Source organism: Ambystoma mexicanum, chromosome 1q (genome assembly GCF_040938575.1).
Source record: "Ambystoma mexicanum isolate Mex_15411 chromosome 1q, UKY_AmexF1_1, whole genome shotgun sequence".
NCBI lineage: Eukaryota > Metazoa > Chordata > Amphibia > Caudata > Ambystomatidae > Ambystoma > Ambystoma mexicanum.
The window spans coordinates 643,145,959-643,171,014 of record NC_090922.1 but is presented as its reverse complement, the minus strand read 5'-3'; positions in this window follow the sequence as shown (position 1 = coordinate 643,171,014).

Below are 25,056 nucleotides of genomic sequence, written 5' to 3'. Positions count from 1 at the left end.
TGTGATGGGCAGACCAGGGTTGGATCTTAGGAGTGCCTTTTTTAGTTTCTTCCTATCAGACTTTGTGAGAGAGGTGGGGATAGGGGATGGTGAAGCAGTTAGAAAAGATAGGGGAGACAGAGAGCTACATGGAGGCAGGGAACAAGAGGAGGGGAGGTCAGATGATAGTGGGGAGAGGGTCAGAGGCACTATGCAACAGTAGAATCATACCAGGTGGCCAAGCAGACAGAAGAACAAATTACTCTCTTACCTGGTAACGTTCTTTCGATGGGATGGTCCGACGACGTATTCCATATCTATAACAGTAATCACCGCAGCTGAGCTGCTTCGGAAAATCTTTCGGCGTCTGCGTCCTGCATCGATGATGTCGATACTCTGTCCTCGAGGGCCTTTGTCGAGCCGACGTCACCGGATGTTAAAAGTAGGATGCACGACACCTGTAGCCTCAGTTGTAGTTTTTTCCCAGAACGTGTGGCACCAATCTTCTGCCATTATGACCACAGAAAGCCTTGCGGAAACGTAAGCTGCAATCGCATAAGAAATTCTGTAGCAGGGTATGCAGGGTGGGAGCGATATGGAATACGTCGTCGGACCATCCCATCGAAAGAACGTTACCAGGTAAGAGAGTAACTTGTTCTTCGAGGGGATTGAGACCTCCGACGTATTCCATATCTATGACAGACTCCCAAAGCAGTACCAACATATGGAGGAGGGAAAAGGAATTAAGAATATAGAAATTTAGAATGCCCAATTAAATTGCAGAGTAAAGGACCGCTTTGCCAAAGGCCAGATCCTGCCCATGGACAGAATCTAGGGAGTAGTGTCGTACAAAAGTATGGACCGAAGCCCAAGTGGCTGCTTCACAGATGTTACGAATAGGAACACCCCTCTGCAAGGCAGTAGAGGCAGCCATACCCCTAGTAGAATGGGCCCGTAAGCCTAACGGAGGGTCCTTACCCGCCAAGCAGTAACATTCAGAAATTGCCAAGATAATCCATCTAGACAAAGTCTGCTTAGTAACAGCTTGTCCCAAACGCCTTCCACCGTAACCTATAAAGAGTTGATCATCCACTCTGACCCGGGACATGCGTGAAATGTAGAAACTTAAAGCTCTCCTAGGATCCAACCTATGGAGCCTCTCCTCTTCCTTACTAGGATGCGCAGGAGGATAAACTGTCAGAAGAATGACCTTCCGTCTTAAATGAAATTCCGACACCACTTTCGGAAGAAAGGAAGGACGAACTCTAAGGGCAACCCTGTCCGTATGAAACACAGTGAAGGGTGGCTTAACTGAAAGTGCCTGTAACGAACTCACTCTGTGAGCGGAAGTGACCGCAACTAAAAATACAGTTTTAAGGGTTAACAGTCTCAAAGGACAAGAATGTAAAGGCTCAAACGGAGCACCCATTAGGAACTTTAGAACAAGGTTCAAATCCCAACCGGGCACCTGGAAAAGTGACGGTGGGAACACATTAGTGAGCCCTTTCAAAAACTGAGAAATTAAAGGAATTTGGAAATAAGAACACTCCTCAGACGAGCGCTTAAATATGGACAGCACCGCCAGGTAACCTTTAATGGTACCCACTTGCAGGCCCTTGTGGGCTAAAGAAAGCAAAAAAGACAGAACCACAGGAATGTCACATGAAAAAGGATCCACATTCCTAACCCTGCACCAGTCGCAGAACTTTCTCCAACGGCAACGGTACAGGGACTTTGTTGCCGGCCATCTGGCTGAAAGCAACACCTCCATCGCGTCTTCAGGGAGGCCCGAATCCTTATACCTCAACCTTTCAGAAGCCAAGCGTGAAGGTTGAGGGATCTGACCTCTGGATGGAGAACCTGACCCCCCTCCCGTGAGAGCAGATCGTCTCGGTAGGGAAGACGACGTGGAGGGCAGATGGACAAGTCGAGAAGGTCCGGGTACCACGTCCTCTGGGCCCATGCCGGAGCAATGAGGATCATCCGGGAACTGAACCTCAGTAACCTCCGCAACACTTGTGGGATGACAGGGACTGGAGGAAACGCATACAGCAGTGGGAAGGACCACTCCACCACGAACGCGTCTCCTAAGGCTCCTCTTGGAGGAAATTCCCGCGAGCAGAATCTTTCGCACTTCCGGTTGACACTGGAGGTGAAGAGATCCACTTGAGGGGTCCCCCAAAGGGCAAAGATCTCTAAGAGAATCTCCTGAGCCAACTCCCACTCGTGAGGGATCGTGCTCTGCCTGCTCAGAGTGTCCGCCATCTCGTTTTCGTCTCCGGACAGATGAACTGCCGAGATCGAAATTCCCTGCTGGATGGCCCAGAACCAGAGCTGCATCGCCTCCCTGCACAGAGGAAGTGGCCATGCCCCCCCCTTTTTGTTGAGGTAGTGCATGGGCACCGTGTTGTCCATCAGAATCAGGACATTCTTTCCTCGCACAGTCGGCAGAAAAGCCTTCAGGGCAAGCCTGATGGCCCTGAGCTCCAACAGATTGATATGGAGTCTGGACTCCGACGGAGACCAACGACCGCTGACTGTCAATTCGTTGGCATGAGCTCCCCAACGCGTGAGGGATGCGTCTGTCACGATCATCACCTACGGTCAGGGTAGCCCAAACGGAGACCCCCTCATCAGAGTGCCTTCGTCGGCCCACCACAGAAGGTCCTGAGCGACCGAGGGCGGCACCTGAACGGGGTCCGACATCCTGCCGGAGGACTGTGACCACTGCATCTTGAAAGCCCATTGCAGCGATCACATCCGCAACCGGGCCTCTGGCACCAGAAGAATGCAGGATGCAATGAGGCCGAGCAACCTCAAGAACTCGAACGCCGGGAGACTCTGGGCACGTTGAAACTTGTGTACCATCTGCTGAATGTGAAGAGCCCTCACCTGGGGAGGAAAACACTGCCCCAGGGATGTGTCGAGCACTGCTCCGATGTACTGGAGCCGCTGAGTTGGCATCAAAGGGGACTTCTTTAAGTTGAGGGAGAAGCCCATCTTGTGAAGGGAGTGGCAGGTGACGGACAGATGATCCAGGACTTGCTCGGGAGAGCGCGCCCTGATCAACCAATCGTCCAGGTAGGGGTAGACGTGAATCCCCCCTTTCCTGAGATATGCTGCCACCACCACCATGAGCTTGGTGAAAACCCTTGGGGCAGAGGTCAATCCGAACGGCAGGACCCGAAACTGAAAGTACGAGTCGCCAACCTCAGGTACTTCTTATGCTTGGGATGGATCGGCACATGAAAGTAAGCATCCTTGAGGTCAAGAGACACCAACCAGTCCTGAAGTTGAAGGTCCTGGAGGACTTCAGAGAGAGTAACCATCTTGAACTTGTCCTTCCTGAGGAGCTTGTTCAAACCGCACAAGTCCATGATGGGTCTCAATCCCCCGTCTTTCTTCAAAATCAAAAAATAAGGGGAATACCATCCCTTGTTCCTTTCCGCTACAGGCACCTGTTCTATGGCGCCTTTCTCCAGCAGGGACTGAATTTCATGCGCAAGGAGCGGATCCGGACACTTCAAAGAGAGATTCCCTAGTGGATTGTCGTGAGGCCTCTGCCGGAAAGGAAGACAGTAGCCATGAGCTATGATCTCCAGAACCCATGCATCTGAAGTAATGGCATGCCATTCTACCAGATGCTGCGCCAGCCTTCCGCCAACCGGCGAACCATGGGACATGGCCTCATGACTGAGCTGAAGCGGGTGCAGCATTGCCTGAGGGTAAAGGGGCAACTGCCCGAGTGGCCGTGGCACCTCGAGTACCCTGTTTTCTACCTCTAGCACTCCTACGATGGCACCTTTGACTTGTAGCTCCTCTCGATCTACTAAAGGATGAGTAATATTGAAAGGAACCTCCCCTTCATTGCTGTCCCATAGGACGAAAAGGCGGAGGTTGGCGAACTGCAGCGCTCAACGAGCATTAATACTACAGGCTGCATACCTTCCCGGATGATATTGATAAAAAGTATCCTGTTTCTATACTAGAAGAGAAGTAACCTCTTCGTAGATTGCTAATGTTGGCCTTCAAATGCTACTTGTTTATCAATCTGATCAGAGCAAGAATAAAGAGGCTAAGGGGATTTAAAGGGAGTAAACATGCTTATTTTGAATGCTGCGAGGCGGCATGTCTACCTATGGGTTTTGCTCATGGTGGGGGTGGGAAGGTGCCACCAGATATACTTGATCACTTAATTCCTTTGGTTTGATTGAGGGGGGCCCCAAAGATGTCCATGCCCAGGGTCCCAAAAAAGCTTAAGATGGCCCTGCCCCATATGTTGTCCGCTTCCGGGAATGGCTCATGAATTAGCCTGGGAAAGAGCCAAAGTCTCCCAAATCTTCATATTCAGTAACACTTTATATCAAGTGAAAGCCCAAAGGTCATTGGAGTTCATAGTTCACAAGCCCTGAAGCCGTAAATAAATGATATGCTGTACTAAAGGTCACAGCTGCACGCCACAGCCCACTCACTGCAAAGAACAGAAGACACACGTTTATTGGCATATCTTGTTATGGTCTGATGGGTTCGGGGACCCTTGTGACTGCTTCTCTACAGCCTTCAACCGCCCCTCCTGGAGTTTCCCTGTCATTAGCACAGGGAAAGTGCTAACAAGCAAAAAGAGAAAGCAATATAGCTTTTTAAAATCACTCTTCCTGAAAGGTGTGCTGCAAAAATGCACCATTTCAACACATTATTTAAAAAACCTTTCTTGCAGGCAACCCTCCCTTGGAACCGCTGTAAATTGGTTGGGCACACTGGCTGCACTCGTTCGTGCCATTTCGGAGATGTACGCCCATCTACTTTGACACTTCACCAGCCGCAACTGAATAATAATAACAAACATTGGCCATGCCAACAGTTAGGGCTTTTGTAGTAGGCATGGGAAAGGCACTTGCTGTGGTGTTATTACCTGGTCATGTATGGTAGCAGGTGCAAAATGGCACCAGGGCATCTAATAGCAGTGCCTGGCAAATGCCTAAAAGAAGCCAAAACCGCTGGCTTTGCCAATGCTTGTTTTTAACAAGACTACATTGAAGGACCTTACATTTAGTGCTTATAAATCGAGTGACTGAAGGTAAACCTGGTTGAGAAATGTGTATTACACCAGTAGCACTTACAACTCCAATTAATCATTAACTCTCAGAAGACTGCTTTGAAAAACCCCTAACAGGCACTGCCAGTGCAAAGTTTGATGGCAAAACTTGATTAAAGCGAGCTCAAAGAGTTCCCATGAGGAGGTGTTTTGGTTGGGGAGGGGTAGGAACTGGGTGGGAATGGCCAGAGGGATTGGCATAGCCATGGGCAGTAATTGGGTGGGCAAATAACCGAACAACACCTACATGCCCTGTGCCCCTCCTCATATGCCATTTCTCCCTATCTGTACTCCAATGCAATAGTTTCGGCTTTATAACAGCCCACACTAAAAATGATGATAATAGTAAAATAATACTAACAATAATCATAATAGTATCAGGAATGTATATGCAGCTAAATGTGAGATTTCTCCCGCTTCTGCTGCAGTGATAGCTGCGTGTGTGTTTGTGTGTTATATAGCTGTTTACGTTATGCCCTTTGACCTTTCTGAAAAGCCTTTGATGCTGTTGCTGCAAGGTCAGAAGGGATTTTTTAATGCCATTTATCTCATGTTTCCTTTGAGTTGTTTTTAGAGTTTCCTTAACCTTTGCTGCCAAATGACATTGTGAGGGAGTGTGAAATGTATGACCAGTAACATGAACAAGTAGGTGGCGAAAATACGAATGAACACAGAGGACTTTCATAAGCATGTCATGGCGGTTCATTCATGCTTGTCCTGATGCAGCGTTTTTGACGCTGACGTATAAATAACAATAGCAAGGGATGTGAATTCATCTGATTGGAGGAGCGTGAGCGACGCCACCGGTGGTTTTCTCTGACTAAACAGGGGAAACCCAGATTCCCCCCCCCCCAAAGCAGCATGCATGCTTTTTCTCAAGGTCTTGCTTAAGAAACGTGCTCACACCATTGTAATCCTCTGAAGATCCCAATGCACAAAAGCATTTTGTTTTGAAATATTTGTGACAATATTTCTCCTATGTTAAGGAGCATTGGAATTCTTGTGCCTGCAGACCAGGGGTGGGCTGGCCTTTAGGGATCTCTGGAGACCCAGTAGGTTTCTGCACTCTGGACCTTTTTGTGTGGTAACCTATTTTATTTCGGATTTTTCTCATAGGAAAAGGGTCGGGCTTGCTGAAAATGTGTAATATGGGGCCACTTTGACCATTATTTCCAGGGCCTATTTTGGTTCCCAGTCCACCCCTGTCTGGAAGGATGGACGGTTATGTGGCCATAACGTTTGTTATCTTATGAAATAACAGGTCTGGAGGGCAGGGTGGATTAGTCAGAAGGGGACAGGTTAATAGCTAAAATGCTGTCCATTTGCCTTGCAAGTAAACTAATAAATCTCTTTTTGCTCAACCATCACCGGAATTGAGATGAAGAGTCTGACTTTCACGATGGTTTCGATGTAGAAGACATGTTGCGTTATTGGATATTACACCCCTCTCCCCTGCACTTTGCATGGTCCCTTTCCACTTTGACGCATCTGAAGTATTAAGGGGCTGGGTTTGTTTATTGGGGCAAGAAGTAAATAATTCTGAAGCTTTTTTGATGCAGCCAGTTTCAAAATACCCATGTATTGACAGCGGGTACCTTTCAACTTGTTTTGTGTCAAGAGCACTTGAGGCATCTGTGTCCAGAGTGGGGACCTGGGGGACCATACTGTGAGTGAGTATGCGTTTGTCAGGACCATGATATATTAGTGTATTGGAGAGGTGTACCATTCTAATGTTTGGTGTATATTGGGATGGGTGTTCAATTGGCGTGTGTGGGTGCCTTAGTTAGTATGCATATTCTGCTTTTGTGCATATTATTTAAGCATGTTAGTGTAGTGTGCATTAAGTGGAGAACATCATTGGAATTTTGAAGCATCAATACAGAGAGCCATGTGGACATCATGTTAGTGGTGCACCTTGGGTAGGGTAATTATCACGAGAAGTCCTAAGGAGCCCTGGAATGAGCTGGTGTTCCCAGCGGCAGACAGAGCCCAGTGCCTGGTCCTAAATCACATTGGAAAAAGATGGGAGAAGACGAACAAGAGCAGGCAGCAGAGGACAACAAGTCAAAAGAGAAGCGAAATTGCAGAATTGTAGTGGGAGACCTGAGAGAAAAGTCACAGCGGGGAAAAATGTATTTATTTATTTAGTGTTGATTTGGAAAGCACCAATTGCAAAACAATTTACTTTGTTCCGGTCAAATTACCATAGGTCTCCTGAGGGCAAAACAACAGTGGAACACACAGGAGGAAAATTGAAGTGGCACACCAGCGGACCGTGTCATAGTAAGACACATAACTGCAAAACGTCAGTGGAAGACATGGGCAAAAACAGTGAGACACCCAGGGGCAGAATCACAATGAGACACCTGGGAGAAGGTAGAAATTAAAATGGAGCGCAGGTTAGTGATGGGCACAGTCAAGAAACCCCATTGAGCAAGGCATATAGCATGGCACCAAAAAGCATGAAAGAGGCATGACACGATATAAAGGCATAACGAAGCATTCTAAAACATGAAAAGACCAAGCTAGGCACAACAACAGAATCTCCCCCTCATACTTCTACCATTTGCCTCTCTGCCTCCCATTTCACTTTCTCACTTTGTCACTGTCAATCTCTCTCTCTCTCTTTCTCTCTCTTTCTCTCTCTTTCTCTCTTACAAATATATGCATAGTACACCATGTGAAAACTAGATCGCATGATTGGCAGATGAGGGGGAACGTGATGAAGGAATCCACTCTTTACCCTAAGCGAGGTTCTAAATTATCGGAGGGATGAACCTTTTTTGCTTCAGCGAAAGAGCTGTCTGAGATATGAAAATCCCAGGCATTCAGCATTCAGTTCACCTACTTTAGTGTGTTGAGTGGCAGGCTGAGAGTCTCCTCAAAACTCACTCTAACTTGCTCAGGTGCTGTGCAGGGATTTCTTTCCATCAGGCAAAGAATGGCACATGTCAGGTACTTGTCAGTTGACAGGAGCAAGGGCCAGAATCCCAGATTGTTTCTCACAGAAGTACACCCACTGACACAGGCATTAATTTCTCCTCACACATCACAGAGCAACAGGCCGGAGGGGCAGGACGTTTTTCGGTTTCACATGAAGTGTATGTGTTTACCCCTGAGGTCTCCCTTGCTACCCCTGTGGTCTCCCTTGCAACCCCTAAAAATAACATTTTAAAACAATGTTTTTTATTTTTTATTTTATATTGAGGTTCATGGGCTGTGGCCAGCAGCATGTGGCTCTTTGTTTCTGCCAGAGTGGCTGGTTTCCTGATAGCTATAGCCGGTAAGATAGCTCAGTGGGTTGAGCGATGGCTGCTGCAATGTGTGTGTGATCTGCAGATTGCAAGTTTGACTCCCAGCAAGGTCAACTCAGCCTTTCATCCTGCTGAGGTTGATAAATGAGTACCAACACAGGTTGGGTGATATTGTATGTATATTTTTTTCTTTATGAAGCGCTTAAGCATAAGTGCTATATAATAACACCTCATTATCGTTTGGCCTTGGACGTCTGCTTGCATTCACAACGATTTGGTAATACAGACCTACACACACAGATATTAACGATACATATGGTGATTCAATCTTATGTGAAATGTATATCACTTTACAGTGATATCGTAGCCATATGTTTCGTAGTGTATTTAGAAACAATGCTATGTGATGCCACATCCTGTTTTGTCAAGGGGTAAACGGTTGTGTTCCATCTGGGTAGGGTCAAATGACATCACTTCCTGTGATGTCGTCAGGGGTAAAGGGTTGTGTGATGTCACTTCCGCTACCCCTGGCAATTTGGTGAAATGATGTCCCTGAAGACAGGGAGAGGAATTTCTAATATAGATGTACTTTTTTGTAGCCAAGGTGACTCAAGCCAGCTACAATGGTAATACATGTGTGATTAAGACAACCTGCCAATGGAGGTAGAAACAGGAGACGGTACTACAAATACAGGGTGTCCTCGTGTTCTTAGGAAGCTACAAACCAGTGATCCTGGACTCTGTCAACAGCACCTGGAAAGAAAAACCTTGGGAGTTCTCACGTTTCATCACCAGTGAATTATGGCACATGTAAAGAGCGGTTTGATTCTCAGCAGGGAACATTTACTTTACACAACAAGACTCATAGTCACACCCATGGGACCAAGCTTTACCTTTATTGTGTAATACCATCTGTCTATAAGGATTCTTTTTATGGAAGAACAACGCTAACATAATATTCACCCCAATGCAAACATCTCCCCATGACCTGAGACAAGAAACTGGCTGTTTTTAATCTGAACATTTAGTTTAATTTAAAATGATAAATCAATGAATTTAAGGCAGTCCCCTAACTTTAAATGCTGCAGAAGTCTAACCTAACCTGAGACTGGGTGATCTGGTCGCCTGCTTTCTCCAGTGGTTGCTTATAGATGCCTTGCTGCCGAATTGCCTGCTCTCCCCCTCCCCAGTGGTTAGCTCCCCGCTCCCTTGTATTTCTGCAACTCTCACTGTGTCCTTCCCCCTATGACTTGTAAAGTGATTCTTTGCTTCATGAAGCTTGGTTTGTGCCCAATAAATAAACTAATAATGATTATAAAAATAATAAATTACATAAAATATATCAAATAAATAGAGGCACCTGCCTGTTGTCGTTTCAATAATGCTTTAATTGCAATTCATACAGACATCTAAACGAAATATGAATGACTGTTCTAGACAAAAAGTACATACTTATACTTTGCAGATACAAACTGACATTGATTGTTTCATTCAAAATAGTTAAACAGTTTTCCGAATAAGGTTTGAAAAACAATTCACTTAGTTTTCTCTGAAACCATTGTGAAGTATTGGCATCACAGTAAAAAAAATGTAATCTAAACTAATCAAACCTAAATTATTGGACAAAATCTCTGACAGACTATTCGTTCCTTGCTTGGACATAGACACAATTTGATATGTCTATTGGTTGTTATTATTTGAAAGGCTTGGGTTCAGGATTTTTTTCTTTTTGGAATGCAGATACAACAGTGCCAACTCACTATTCTCAAAGAATGGCGTTCACCCTCACAACACCCGGGTTCATGTGTTCATTAAGGAATATATTTCAATTACTTTATTAACTATGGCAGATAAAAGTCATAAAGGTTTGTCATTCCACATTTCAATTAGGACATCTAAGGCCCCCAAAGATCCCAAATTTCTGGAGAAAAGACTTATTGTGGTGAAGCTAGCCAGAGTTTCAGATTTAGTTATTAATCACAAAGAACATACACATTGTATTATATTCCCCATTTCAGTGGCATATATTGCACACAGGGATCCACCAAAATACTTGTATTTGTTATCTGGGGTTTATTTAATTCTTCAGACGTCTGAGTAAGTACTCTGGGGTCACTGTACACATTTTTGGTTTGCCTTTCAAAGGCCAAGAACAGGTAGGTATGCCAACTGCTTCAGGCAGCACTTTCAGATAAGCTCTTCCTTTCAGTCTGTCTACATACTCCCAACATCCCTCCCAGCTAATCTGGTTCTGCCTTGTGGAAGGCCTCTGCATTCAGTTTCCTCTGGAAAAGGCCTTCTCAAGGAGGTTTTCCATTAGCTACTTCCAGTTCAAATCTCAATCAGTGTTTCTGCTTTCTCCAAAGACACCCTTTTTCCTATGTGTTTGAATGCAAATACCCAGATTACTCCACCAATGCAGCATAATTTGACACAGCAATTTTGTGTTGGACAGAGACTTTGATAGGTTCCCTTTACTTACACTCACAGTGCTCCCCTCCATGCTTTCATTGGCCCATTGCATTCTCTGTGACAGAAAGGAATGTGTTAGCTGTGAGGTACTCCACCCCCTGATGAATATGTATTTTTCTTATAATTCTTGATATGGACACATGATATTGATGATTAATATATTCAGATTTGTGAATATTCTGAACCTAGAGACATCATTTATGTTTGTGTCACTACGTGCATACATTACGAAATGCAAATGTATTGGGAAGTTATACATTTTAATATCAATTGTACATGCATATGATTCTCCATTTTCCGATGAATTCAGATCTATCTTTCTTTTATAAAATTGGACAATCAGTACTTAAGTTATAACTAAAATGTTTTCAATATGCTTTTGTTATATATATAACACACTTGCTTTCAATTTTATGTGGGCTATCCCCATTAAGAGGTACCATCTGCTGAGAATGACATTATGTAAAAGAATAGACAATTTCAATAGCCTAGTTTAATAGAACACACGCATTCTTCGTGAGGCCTTATACCCTGCCCAAGTCGGAGGTAAGACTCTGTGTAAGCATTTGCTTTTCGTGAAGTTGTACCAAAGGGTTGACCAGACACATATCAAAATCTATTCCCAGGGAACAATTGATACAATCACACTGCACGTGTGTCCCAAAATTCTTTAATTTGAATCAGCCGACACGTGTTTCGAGATCAGCTCTTCTTCTGTGGTTTACGCAGTGTGATTGTATCATTTGTTCTCTATTTTCAATTGCTGGAGACCTGGGCAGAGGCTCCACATCCAGATACATCCACCCGCGGCAAGCTTGTCACCATTGATTATATGGTTGCGTTTTGACTACGTATAGGTGATGTCTTTGTGTACAAGCGCTGTGATTTCCAGTCTTCTTCTGCTCTGTTTATACTTTCAATCTATTCCCAGGATGCCTTCTAAATTATCTTAAAATTATAACACAATCAAAACCGTGATTTTGGAATTCATTAGGACTTTTGTATTTTAATAACCGGCCTATTGTCTCAAGCAGACACAGGTGGGCCCATTAACTCTTCTAATCAGTTATCAAAGTGAATGAATAATGGGGTCTGGGAATCCCTGTTTTCAAAATATTTGACACTTTCACAAACATACAGTTTCAGGTGAACTGAAATGTATAGATTAGTGTCACAGAATGTCAAATCTATATGAGATTTACAGGCTGATTCATGGAATTAATGTGCGCTGAAATTTCAGTGCAAGCGTGCGAAAGTGTGCGGAAGCGTGCAAATCGCAGTGCCAGTGCGAAAATCGCAGCGAAACCCGCGCACAGCGATTCATGGAAGTCCGTGCGCGTGTAAATCCCAGGATGTGCGCCAAAATTCTGCGTGGCGCACGCTGGCGCACACGTCTCCAAATAGCGTGCACTACGCGCACAGCGAAATCGCACATAGCGCGGCGCACACAACAAAAGTAGGAGGAACATGGGGCGTGACACGCAGAATGGGGAACAGCGTGTGAAAATGTGGGCATCACGGGGGAAGTACAGGAGGCAAATGCACGGAACGCCCACATGCACGTTCAAAACACGTATTCATGGATTCGAACGGGGCTAACGCGTGCGCCAAAAAAGACACGCTAATCCGGAAACAACTACGGCAGCAGGAAGCAGGCGTACGTGGACCCGCGCAGCATAAAAGTGCGCACAAACAACAAACAAGCTCAGACGCCAGGATGAATATACCGTTCCTAGCAGCAGTGGTCGTGGGATACCGCAGGAGGAGGAGGATAGTGAGGCCCAGAATTTTCACACCCAGAACCAGCCTTTTTGGGATGCCTGATGACCAGGTGTATGGGAGGTACAGGTTTCCACCTCACATAATATTTGACCTGGTGAGTGAGTGGGAGGATGACCTCACATCACCCACCCTGTGCTCCCAAGCACTCAGCCCCCTGGAGAAGGTCCTCAATGTACTGCGCTTCTTGGCCACTGGATCATTTCAGCGGACAAGTGCTATAGTGGGGGGGTGTCACAGGCCACGCAGTCAAGCTGCCTACACCAGGTCTTGGCCATCATGACTGCACTCCCATCAGTCCGCAGGCACATTTACCTGCCCAGAACACCTGCAGAAAGGCAGGCTGCTGTCCAGGATTTCTACGGGGTGGCACAATTCCCCAAAGTCCTAGGTGCTATTGATTGCACCCATGTGGCTCTACGTCCCCCCAGGGCATCAGAGCACATCTATAGAAACCGCAAGCACTGGCATTCCATCAACATCCAGGTAGTATGTGATGCCAAGGGAATCATCACCTCAGTATATGCCAACTATCCAGGGTCCACCCACAACAGTTTTATTTACAGAATGTCAACCCTAAACCGGGACCTAGAAGCTGGGCGGCATGGCGATACACGGCTGCTCGGTGAGTATAAATGCCACAGCACATGCATGCATGTCAGATACTGAGTAATGTCACAACCCCACTAATGATACACATCACCACCTCCCCAGGGGACAGTGCCTACCCTCTGAGCACCCACATGATGACGCCAATTCGGAACCCCACCACGCCACCCGAGGTAAGATACAACACAGCCCACATTGCAACCCGGGGCATAGTGGAGCGCACATTCGGAGTGCTCAAGTCACGCTTTCGCTCCCTTGACCGTTCTGGCGGGCAGCTGTTATACACTCCCCCAGTATTGTGCAGGATCATAGTGGCAGCATGTCTCCTGCACAACGTTGCAACACGCCGGGGGCTGCCCGTGGACATGGTGGTGCCCCCACATCCCCAACCACATGCACGGCTGCTGCGCGTGGGAGGGGAAGGGACACGTGGTGAGGCAGCCCGTACGCAGCTGGTGGCTAATTACTTCACCGAAAATCACACCCCTGTGGAGTGCACACAGCCCTGGCACATACTATCTGACAATCAATGATGATGACATAAGGGACAGTCAACTGTCACAACCATACCAGCCTGAGATTGTTCACCTGGAAGTGTTACATTGTGTGCATCCCTACCTACACAAACACCATCAATGCTGTGTCATCAAAAGACACACTTCTATGCTGCTAAATTCATTACCCCCTTGCAAAATACAACATGACAACAGTGCCATGTCACCCAACCCCTCCCCAGCACCGCCACCCAACACACCATGGCATGTCATGCTATGTGAGAGCAAACAAAGCAATCCCCAAAACCTGACACAAGTGTCACAAAGTACAGTGTACCTAATGGAAACTGGCCACACACAATATGCTCCCAGTAATGTAGAACTAACAGCACGCATGACCAAATACTTACCAACAATACAATGCAGCTACACAACCTCAAACATAGCATAAGCATGACAGTACTAAGTTAAAGTAGTGGTAGTCTTACAACCTGATTATGCCAGCACATCGCCCCCTTCCAACTGTACAGTGTTGCTGCCACGCAAATGTGTAAGCGCACTGCTTACAACATGAACTCCATCTCCAAAGTAGACGGCCTTGTGAAGACATGAGGAATGAACCTGCAAATTAGGAGGAAGACATGGATGCACAAGCACATATCAATACACCATGCAGTGTACAATACAACAACAATATCCACTAGGAATGTATACACAGTATTGACTACAGACTGCCACCACAGCTAATGGGAGTCGAACGTCACTGTGTAAGTCACTGTCACTTGGGCACACCCTTTGCAAGCCCATGGAAACGGGAAGCAGGAGGGGTGTGTGTCTCACGAACCCAAGCATCTAACCCAAACTCAGGACAAGCCTGCATGTGCCCAGCCGGAATACAGTGGATGCCCACGGGAGCCACACAAGGCAACACACTGTAAAATAAAATCAAAAATCAAAAATCAAAAACAAAAATCAAAAATGGCCATGTGGGGGATCGGTGGGGAGGCCACCCAGGAGGTCTGAGGACAAGGTGCGCACCTCCATGGGCTCATGGCCTGCACGGCTATGCCAATGTGGGAGAACTGCTGCTGTCACTCTCATCACCCTCTGCTGCTGCCACAGGAGGTGGTGGTGCTATGGGAGGCAGCCCACGCAAAGCCCTGGTATGGTCCTCCATGGCAGCAAGCATGCGGGTGTGGAAGGTCTCGTTCTGGAGGATTATAGTGCAGAGATCCCCATGTACCACCTGATGTGATGCCCGGATCTCCTCCCGAGTTGCCTGCATCTCAGCTGAGAGCGAACATGTGAGCCGGTCCAGCTGCTGTTCTGTCCTCAAGTTAGTGGAAGCCTCAAGGTCAACAAGAGTCTCCCTGAGGTGATGGAGTTCTACCCTCAGGGCTTTCCTGTGGCCCTGGGACTCTATTGATATCGATTGGCGTACAGTCTCCAGTGCCGCCCGTCTGTCCCTGTTGGACGCCAACATGTCCTCCCTGTGTGATTGGCAAATGGAGCCTGTTCCCTGCTGTAGTTGCTCCATCTGCCTTTCAGGGGGGACAATGGAAGTGGCCACCCTCTCCATTGCTTGAGCCATCATCTCAGCTGATGCTGCCTGTTGGGTTGCCATACCGTAGATGGATTGTTCCCATGCAGTATTGCCTGGTGGCGTACGGCCACCGCGTCGGCGGGCACCACACCTGTTTGGGGCAAGGCGATCTGTGCCTTGCTGTGCCGGCACTGCCTGAGGCTGCAGGACTGCATTCCCCCTCTGATCTGCTGGACCAGGAACAGGATCAGATGTTGTGGAGTGTGACCCTGCATCCGTAACCGCCAAAGGTGGACTTACCAACACTGACATCCCCATAGAGGGTTCTACCCCTGGTGCTGGTGGGTTGGACAGAACAGAATCCCTGCCAGAAACACTTACCTGCGACGGCACATAGGTCTCATCATCCGAATCAGCACCTGAAAAGAGGTCTAGGGAGGTGCACCCAGAGACACCATTGGACAGAATGGTCTGCAGAAAGATTGGGTTCTTACCCACCACCACACCACGTCCCCCACTGGTGCCCGGTCGTGCCTGAGATCCCTCCTGGGTCTGCACCATCTACTCAACCTCAACAGCATCAAGTGCGTCATCCCCTGCAAAAACATGAAAGACAAAAAATGGAAACAGGCATTAGCACCATAGCACACAAATAGGCCTGACAAGCTACAGAACCACTGCATGATTTACACATGTCCCACATGACTATAACCCTCCCATGCATGCACTGGGCAGGCAAAAGGCAGGCACTGATGAAACCAAGATGGAAGAGCAACACATTTGCTGCATGCTGGGTAGCACTGCCATCACACATTGGCCTGTGTGTGGCATGTCCATCACTGGATGGCATGTACCATAGCCATGGTGCATTCCACAAGTACATCCATATGTCAGTGAATGAGTACTGTCAGCCATCCATGTGAGATGGACATGATGAGATGAAAAATGCTACATAGTGTGACAAAATAGGCATGTGCCACACACTGCAACACATCCAGTGTACAAAAATACAGTGATTGCAGGCCGATGTACACATCAATGGTTGTGCACTTCAACATGACAGGAAACAACTATCATGTTCCACATTCAAACAGGCCCCAAACATGTATGTGATCAGGCCAATACTCAATCAGCCTGAATGGTCAAATCATTCACCTAACAAGGTAACACATGTGGGCCAATGTGGGGTTCATCAATGACAGAAGCATGTCACAAATGTAACAATAGGGCTGAGGAATGCGTAGCAAAAGTGGGAGAATTGAAACAATCAGCCTGAACGAACACTGAAAAATACAAAAAATGTTGTTACAAGATGCCACTTCAAGGGCAACTGCCGTACTGTTGCGCTAAATTACTACTGTGGGCAGAAGGGATACTGTCACACCCAAATCCAAGGCCGCTGAATGTTTTGGATGAAGCACATGGGTGACCCATACCACTCAGGCACACACACCCTCACCTGGCACTCAATCAGAACCCGTCACCCAAACAACATACACATGCATTACACACACATGCATGGGCACTCACCGGATAAGGCATCATAATCAGGTAGTTCTCCCACACCTTGGATCTGTTCCTCTGTGACGAAGGCCCCAGCAACAGACTCATGTTCAGTGAGTTCGTTGTCTTCTTGTGGAGACCCACCGCCAGTCACCAGAGTAGGGGCATGATTTGAGGCCAGCTTGTTCTTTGCTCTGCATTTCAGGTCATGCCACCGCTTGTAGCAATCATCAGCTGTGCGCCTCACAAATCCAAGGGCACTCATGCGGTCGGCGATGATCTGCCAGTGTGCCTTACGTTGACCAGTTGTGGTCTTGAACCCTGCAGTCACCAGCATTTCGTGGCTATGTGCCGACACATAGGACACAAGTGCATCATGTTCCGCCTCATTAAAGCAAGGCTTCCTTGAGGTACCAGAGAGTGTAGCCGTGTCTGGGGTCTCAGCCTGTCGTGCCAGAGCACCCTTCTTCCTCTTCTTTAAAGGTGGAGCAGAGCCAAAGTGGCTTACGCCGCTCTGGTCAGTAGGGGCAGAATCAGCGGTGGACAGGGTAGTAGGAGTGTGGGAATGCACAATGACCATAGGTCTTGATGCAGGCATTGGTTGCAGGGTAATGTTGGCAGGGGGAACATCAGTTTGATGGACCTGGACTGACACTGTCCTGGCTGGGAGAGTCAGAGCTGGGGCGGATGGAGCTGCAGCTGCCCCTGCAGCCTCCCCACCCTGCATACTTGGGGAAGCAGATGACATAGCTGCCCCAGATCCACGAGGCTTGGTGACAACAACTTGCACTGCCACACGTGGCCTAGACTTGCTGACCTGGAAGTCAGCCAGGGAGTCATCCTGTGCCAGGTCAGGTGCCACAATGGGCTGGTCCAACAGGGGCTGAGCTGGGATGGTGTCAGCCACGTTTCCCTCAACCATGGGGGGGGTGCATAGGTGTCCCTGATTGTTCCTCCACACATGGGGGTATAGGGGCACCCTGCAAATCCCGGCCACGTCCCCTACTGCGCCCACCACTCCCACCTTTTTAAGGTCGGCCACCTTTGCCTCCCTTACCGCTTGGTCGCCTCCCAACCATGGCACTGATGTTGTTGTGCGTATGGGAGTTGCAGTAAACTATTGTCCTGGGCAATTGGGGGTCAAAGGGGTAGGATACTACATGGAATTTGTACCCTAATGTTCTAACAAGGCTGTCTGTGACCCCTGGGGGAAGATGACGGGTCATGCAATGCACAGGCAGCCCAAAATCAAAAATGAACGTGCACACAACCCCTCGTAGACCACATGTGTTAAAAAATGAACCCGCACTACGCTGTGGCACCCAGAATCACAAAAATAAGCGTACGTGTAAAACACGCAGCCTACAATGACCTCTGAAGTGGAACGCGACACACGGGGCAAGCACAGTTGCTAAGTATGTGCGGAACTCACTGTCTGCCTGGAAAAAGAACGGGAAAAATACGCGCATGTGCGCGTTGGCAACACCCCCGCCAAAAGAAGAATAGTACGCTGTCTGAAGAGACAGGACAAAAGGAGAAGTGAACTCTGTTTGAGGAAACAGGCCCAACAAAAATTCAGATAAGAGCTGTCAGAGGTAACAGGGAGTATGAGCTAGAAACGCTGTGAAGTAATCGCGTGTGAACCGACAAGAAGTACAGATTTCACCCACTCGCTCTCCACGAAAAGCACATACAAGGAAATGGCGTCCTACACGTAGCTTTTAAACCGGCCCACACGTACACGTCAGATACGAGTGTACGCGGGTGCTTTCCTCCAATTACACGTGATGACACTCGGACGTGCAGTTTTTCCACGTGTGCTCTGTCATCATGTGCTATGAGGGAAACGCCCGTGCGCGTAATTTAACTTACGCGCTTACGCGCTAATGGCTTTTGTCCAATGAAATCGCGTGCGTGTGCTGACGCACTTACGCGCTAAGGCCCTTTCCTCGAATTACACGCAAACGTGCAATTTTTTCACATGCCAAATCACTCCGTATCAAGCTGGCCACGCGAAAACACACAGAAGACCACGCTCCTGCCCAGAAGGCCGAATTACTGCCCCCCAGAGCCCCGAGCACGCTCTCATCTGCCATCTGCTGCTGCCTGACTGCCTGCTGCCCACGTGCCCTGCCATTTGCTGCCTCCACGTCAGCCAGGGGTGTAGTTGCTGTGACCACCCCTGCTGGAACCGAAGACTGCCGACTGGGATTCCATCGCTCCACAGCCCAGCCCCAGGACCCAGTTGCCCAACCACTCCTGCCTCTGGGGTTGCCATGTCCAGCACAACACTATCTGGCAGCACTGGCAACCCCCAGCAAGAGAGGCAGAGGGCCACCAGCTTCACTGCCACTGAAGTTGGTGTCCTGGTGGAGCAAGTCCTGGGGCAGTATGATGCCCTCTTTGGAAGTTCGCACGCCGACAATGAATGACGGACCAGGATCTGGATGGACATCGTGACTGCCATCAACACGGAGGGGGTGGCAGTCCGCGACTTACATCATGTCAAGAAGCACTGGGAGGACTTCAGGTCCAGGACCCTCAACAAGGCCCGGCGCCTCGCTAAGGCAGCGGATGCCAAGGGGCACCGGGGCCAGCTGTCGAACCATCAAATGAGGGTCCTGGAACGCATATGCCCAGTGCTCTACGTCCAGATCCTTGAGAGGCAGACCCGTCGAGCGGTAAGTGTACATGCATGTTGACAGTACCCTGTGCGTGTCATGGTGTGCCAGTAGTGTGCAGTTTGCACATGTGTTTATGTAGGGCCATGTAGGGATGTGTATGTACATGGGCATGAGGCTGCCACATGTGAGTCCTCTCAGTTGTGAGACACATTGATGGTGTATGTGTTGGTAAGCATGCTGGGCAAATGCAGGTGTGGGAGCACACATGTTGGAATTTCTGTGTATGTACATTGGCATGGTTGTGGCATGGATGGTGGTTCATAATGCATGTATCTGCACTGTGTACATGTGTATGTATGTGTATCTGACAGGTGTGCAACTGTGATGCAACATGGATGCACATGACACTGATATGTAGAAGGATGAATGGCAGATGTGATATATATGGCGATCTCATCACTGCAACAGTTGGAGGAGATGTAGACATGCATGTAAGTGTGGTGGCATGTGTGCATGTCTAGTGCACTCCTTGTGTTTCATGTGATGTCAGGCTCACCTTTGGCTGTTCATGCTGTTGTATGTGTATGGATGGTGCTGCCTGATGCAATATTGCTGTTGAAATGTTCATGTGTGTGAGTTAAAATGACATGTGTGTCGTGGAGTGTGATGCGTGTCTGTAGTTAAACAATGCCACTCATGTGCAACTGTTATGTGTGTATCAGTCCATTGTACAGTGCCCTGATGCCTGTGTTTTATCTCTCCCTGTCTGCAGCGTCAACTGAAGAAGAGGGCGGAGAGGGTGCTGTGGAGCACGGCGGCAGGGAACATCCCGCCAGCCGGAGACGCAAGGCCCGGCTCCCCTCCCAGGTTGTCATCTTGTCGGGGAGTGAGGAGTCCAGTGCCGCATCCCAGGCCGCAGCTGCCAAGGGAAGGTCCAAGAGGCGGATGTCGGAGTTGGACTCCGCGGCAGCAGAAGGGGCAGCTGAGACCCCACAGGGTCCGACGGAGGAAGATGGCACGGAGTCATCCAGGTTGGTGGGGGGTTTGGTGGAGGAGGAGGGCGTGCAAGGGACAGACACGGGGTCTGGAGGTGGGGATTCCACTGGTGCTAGTGGTGCAGTGCAGGGGCAGGGACAGGAGGCAGCACAGGCCACTGCAGCGGTGCCTGTGTGTAATCCTGTCCCCGATCCTGTGACTGCATCATCCCGCACCAGCAGAGATGCCTACGTCCAGACCCGTTTTCAGGGAGGGGATCCGCTTACAACAACTGGCCTTCCTCTCCCTGCGGACGTGGCTATCCGGGACCGTGTTGAGCCTGTCCTGGGTGGGGTGGCGTTGCGTCAACGGGCCATGCGAGGTGACCTGCAGTCTTTTCATGAGGAGACTGCACGTCTTCTCGAATGGCTCGTTGACCGCGTTGACCTACTGGGACAGCTCACCAGGGCCGGATTCCTCCATTTGCTGGACCTTGTTCCGACCCCCTCCTCAACTGATCCCCCTATGCGCCAGTCGTACTTCATGCCATCTTCCCACCCATGTATCACCTTGAGTTTTGGTTTGTGTCTTGAGATAGGCATGTCAGTGTGGGATGGATTGGGAAATCATTGCGTCTCAAGAATGGGGTGGTGTGATGTGGTATTATTTGGTGTAGAAGTGAGCCATGACTGTGCATCTTTATTTTGTGTAGGGGGGGCATGAGTGGGACATGAGTGGGGGCCTGCTGGCAGGTGCCCTGCACTGCTGGGGGGTGGGGGTGCAAGGAGACATGAATGGGACATGAGTGGGGGCCTGCTGGCAGGTGCCCTGCACTGCTGGGGGGTGGGGGTGCAAAGGGACATGAGTGGGACATGAGTGGGGGCCTGCTGGCAGGTGCCCTGCACTGCTGGGGGGTGGGGGTGCAGGGGGACATGAGTGGGGGCCTGCTGGCAGGTGCCCTGCACTGCTGGGGGGTGGGGGTGCAAAGGGACATGATTGGGTGATCAGTAGTGCAAGCTGACATGTGGCTTGGCTGGGGGGCATGCCCATGGTAGATGGGCTGCCTGCGGGACATGACCAGGGGTGCAGGGTAGTCCCCTGTGGTGTGGGCTGCCTGCAGGGGCCATGGGGGGTGTAGAGGGAACACCTGGGAGGACCCACACTGCCAATTCACGTGTAGGATGCTATAATAGAATGCTATTTATATCAATGCATCGTTCAATGCACTAATTAGGGTATGATATTTATTGCAATGATCCTTGACACTTTTTTCGTAACATTATAATAAGAATCCCTTGTACACATATTTCATGAAAAGTACATACACATGTGATGTCATCAGTGATGTCATCAATGACATTTGTGATGTCATCTTTGATGTCCTGAGTGTTAGTCTTAGCAGTGCACGGTGGTGGCGCGAGTTATGGTTGCTTAGCTTACCATAACTGGCGAATTTCAAGGGTTTTTCGGTTTTACTTGGAACCATAACGTCCCTTCAACAAAGTTTTTTCACTGAATTTCATAGGTTTTTAGTAGCGCAACTTAACCATAACGTCCCTTTAACAAAGTTTTTGACTGAATTTCATAGGTTTTTAGTAGCGCAACTTAACCATAACGTCCCTTTAACAAAGTTTTTTCACTGAATTTCATAGGTTTTTAGTAGCGCAACTTAACCATAATGTCCCTCTAACAACGTTTTTTCATTGAATTTCGTAGGTTTTTAGTAGTGCAATTTAACAATAATGACTTTCACTTTATATACATATCATATGGAACTGACTGAATCTCTTCTACTGTACTTGATGTCCGCGAACTAATTTAATGTTCGCGGACATGTTCGAAGAACAGTACCACTACCTAAAAAACTCTGGGGGGGTATGTTTGATTGTTATATCATAACATGGGAACATTTAACAAATTCAAAAAAAGCACACAAACACATTATATGTACTAATACATAAGAAATGTAACCCATATATACAACACACTAACCATTCATTTAAATGCACTATGTTCTAAAATGGAATATACCACAAGAAAATAAATTGGCTTCCAACATAATTACCTCACAAACACAACAGAACTGAGAACAAGAGCAGACCCACTGAGTACATAGGACATATCTTACCTGAAATAGTAAGTGTACTTAATTTTATTCATATATTTATAAACTTTCTGTATTAGATAAAAAAATATATTATCTTTTTTTTTTCTCTCACAGAAATGTCTAGTACTCTGGAATGGCTAGAGGAACATTTCCCACATGAAGAAATGTCACAAGATAGTGAAACTAATGGTAAACACTTTATAATATAAACCATTTCATTATTATTATTTTGTATACATTTAACATATATATATATATTTTTTGTACAGAGCATACCAAAATAGAAAATACTTCAGAAAAACCTGTTATGGATAACACTTTTCACAGTATAGAAGAAAAAATGGATTTATTGTTGACTAATTGTAATAATTTGAAAACTTTTGTGGAAGATCATTTTAAACCAAAAACCTCGTACCATTGCCCCACACGTACTTGTCCCTCCTCACCATATCCCAGTCAATTATCCCCAAGCCCTCTCCATAACCCAAAACGTTTCGATGAGACTTCCATCCCTTCTTCACCTAATAACAATCATGATGAAACCCCTAATTCTCCTGTTTTTGTTTCTGTTTCTGCCTCACCTTCTCTGTCATAAATTATTAATATATGTTAAATAAAGTTTAATTTTTATATTGTGTTGTAAATAGTTCCGTTTTTTTTTTTTAAAACAATGTAGGTGTCCGCGGACAGTGCAGGTGTTCTGAAATGTTTGTAAATAAACGAAAATGGAGATGTCCTGAAGAACACTATACCTGTTCGTACTGTTCGCTAGCAAGATGAAACTATTCTAAGAACACACGCGGTGCCCTGAAATGTTCGTAAAAAAAAAAATGAAAGTGTCCTAAAGGACACTATATCTGTCCGTAGTGTTCGCTAGCAAGATCAAACTGTTCTAAGAACACACGCGGTGTCCTGAATTGTTCGTAATTAAACGAAAATGGAGGTGTCTTGAAGAACACTATACCTGTCCGTACTGTTCGCTAGCAAGTTGAAAATGTTCTAAGAACACAATTGGTGTCCTGAAATGTTTGTACATAAACGAAATTGAACGTGCCCTGATGAACACTATATCTGTCCTTACTGTTCGCTAGCAAATTTAAACTGTTCTAAGAACACACGCAGTGTCCTGAAATGTTCCTTTCACGTGTGACGCAATTTTAATTAGTTCAGGACCCGAACAGTGTCCGTAGAACATCAATGCGCATGCGCTAGCCAATCTCCGTGCATTTGGTGTCCTGCGGACATGCGCTTCCTTCGCGGACTTGTTCGCGAACGGATCATATGACCGCGCCCACGCTGATCGCGTGTTCTGAATGCGGACACTGTTCGGGTCCCCGAACAAATTAAAAGTACATTTTCAATTAATCCATAATATTTTTCAATAAAATTTCACCATGGCACAAGTCCCACATAGTAATCCTGAGTTTCTACATACCTTTTGAAACTTTTCAAACTTTTCTTTGTGTTTGATCTGTCCGCGGACAGCGCGCATGTCCGCGAACTGCGCACAAGCACCCCGATAAAAGACCACGCCCTAGAGCTTATTCTCATTGTGTTTCTGGCTATTCTTCAGAGCACAGCTATTTCTTCAGCAACTTGCTGATTACACCATCGAGATGGCATCCCTGGCTGCAGAACTGCCACCTGGTGCTGCACCTGCTTTAGCACCACCCCCACCCCCTCCACCACCACCACCTCCCCAAGGGCCTTAAGAGGGGAACAGGAATGAGGATGCGGAGGAGGAAGAAGAGGATGATGAGAATGAGGTAGAGGAAAACCCTACAACCCGCACCAGGCGTGAGTCCTGGGGTTGGCGGTTATTTACCATTCGTGGTAATGTTCCTAAGGCTCATGCGAACCGTGTTACCTGCAATGAGTGCAAAATGATACTCAGTCGCGGGAAGCACGGTAAGTACAGCTTTGGGACCACTACTATGAAGCGACACCTGAGGTCATTTCACTCTGGGGCTATTCGCAGGGTTGTACCTTGCGAAGAACGTAGCAGGTTGATTTCCTCTACTTCAGCCTCTGTTTCTGATCCTGTCACCACAAGGACCACCTCTGTGGGACAGCGTCTTCCTGAAGCTGCCTTACAGGCCATACAGAATGCTGATGACCCTTACCTTTTGAGGGTCACAGTTGTATGTATGTACTGTGACACAGTACTCTGCAGGGGGGAGCGACTTCGTAGTGCTTTTGAGACTATCGTCTCAGAGCACGAGAAGATCTGCTCACTACCCAAATAAAACCCACTCTACATCTTCCTCTCTCAGCACGCCCTTTCTTATCCCTGTAGTTGGTGTCTCCCCCTTTACCCTCCTTTCCCCTCCTCTCCTAGTGTGTCATGTATAAAAAACCCAAAAAAAATACAAAACATCAAAAATCAAAAACAGAATAAGGCTCTTTTCAGAGCCACCTTTTACAGTTAAAAAATAGAAGTGTAAATAAATGAAGCAGGGCCCTTTGTATTTTTTAGAAGTCCGCGGACAATTCGCGAACATTTAAAAAATTGGGTTGCTACCCCATCACAAACATTGCAATTTTCTCTGGGAAGAAGTGGTGGCTCTGAAAAGAGCCTTTGGGTGGTGTTTGTAAGTCAAAAATTATAGATGCTTTACACCT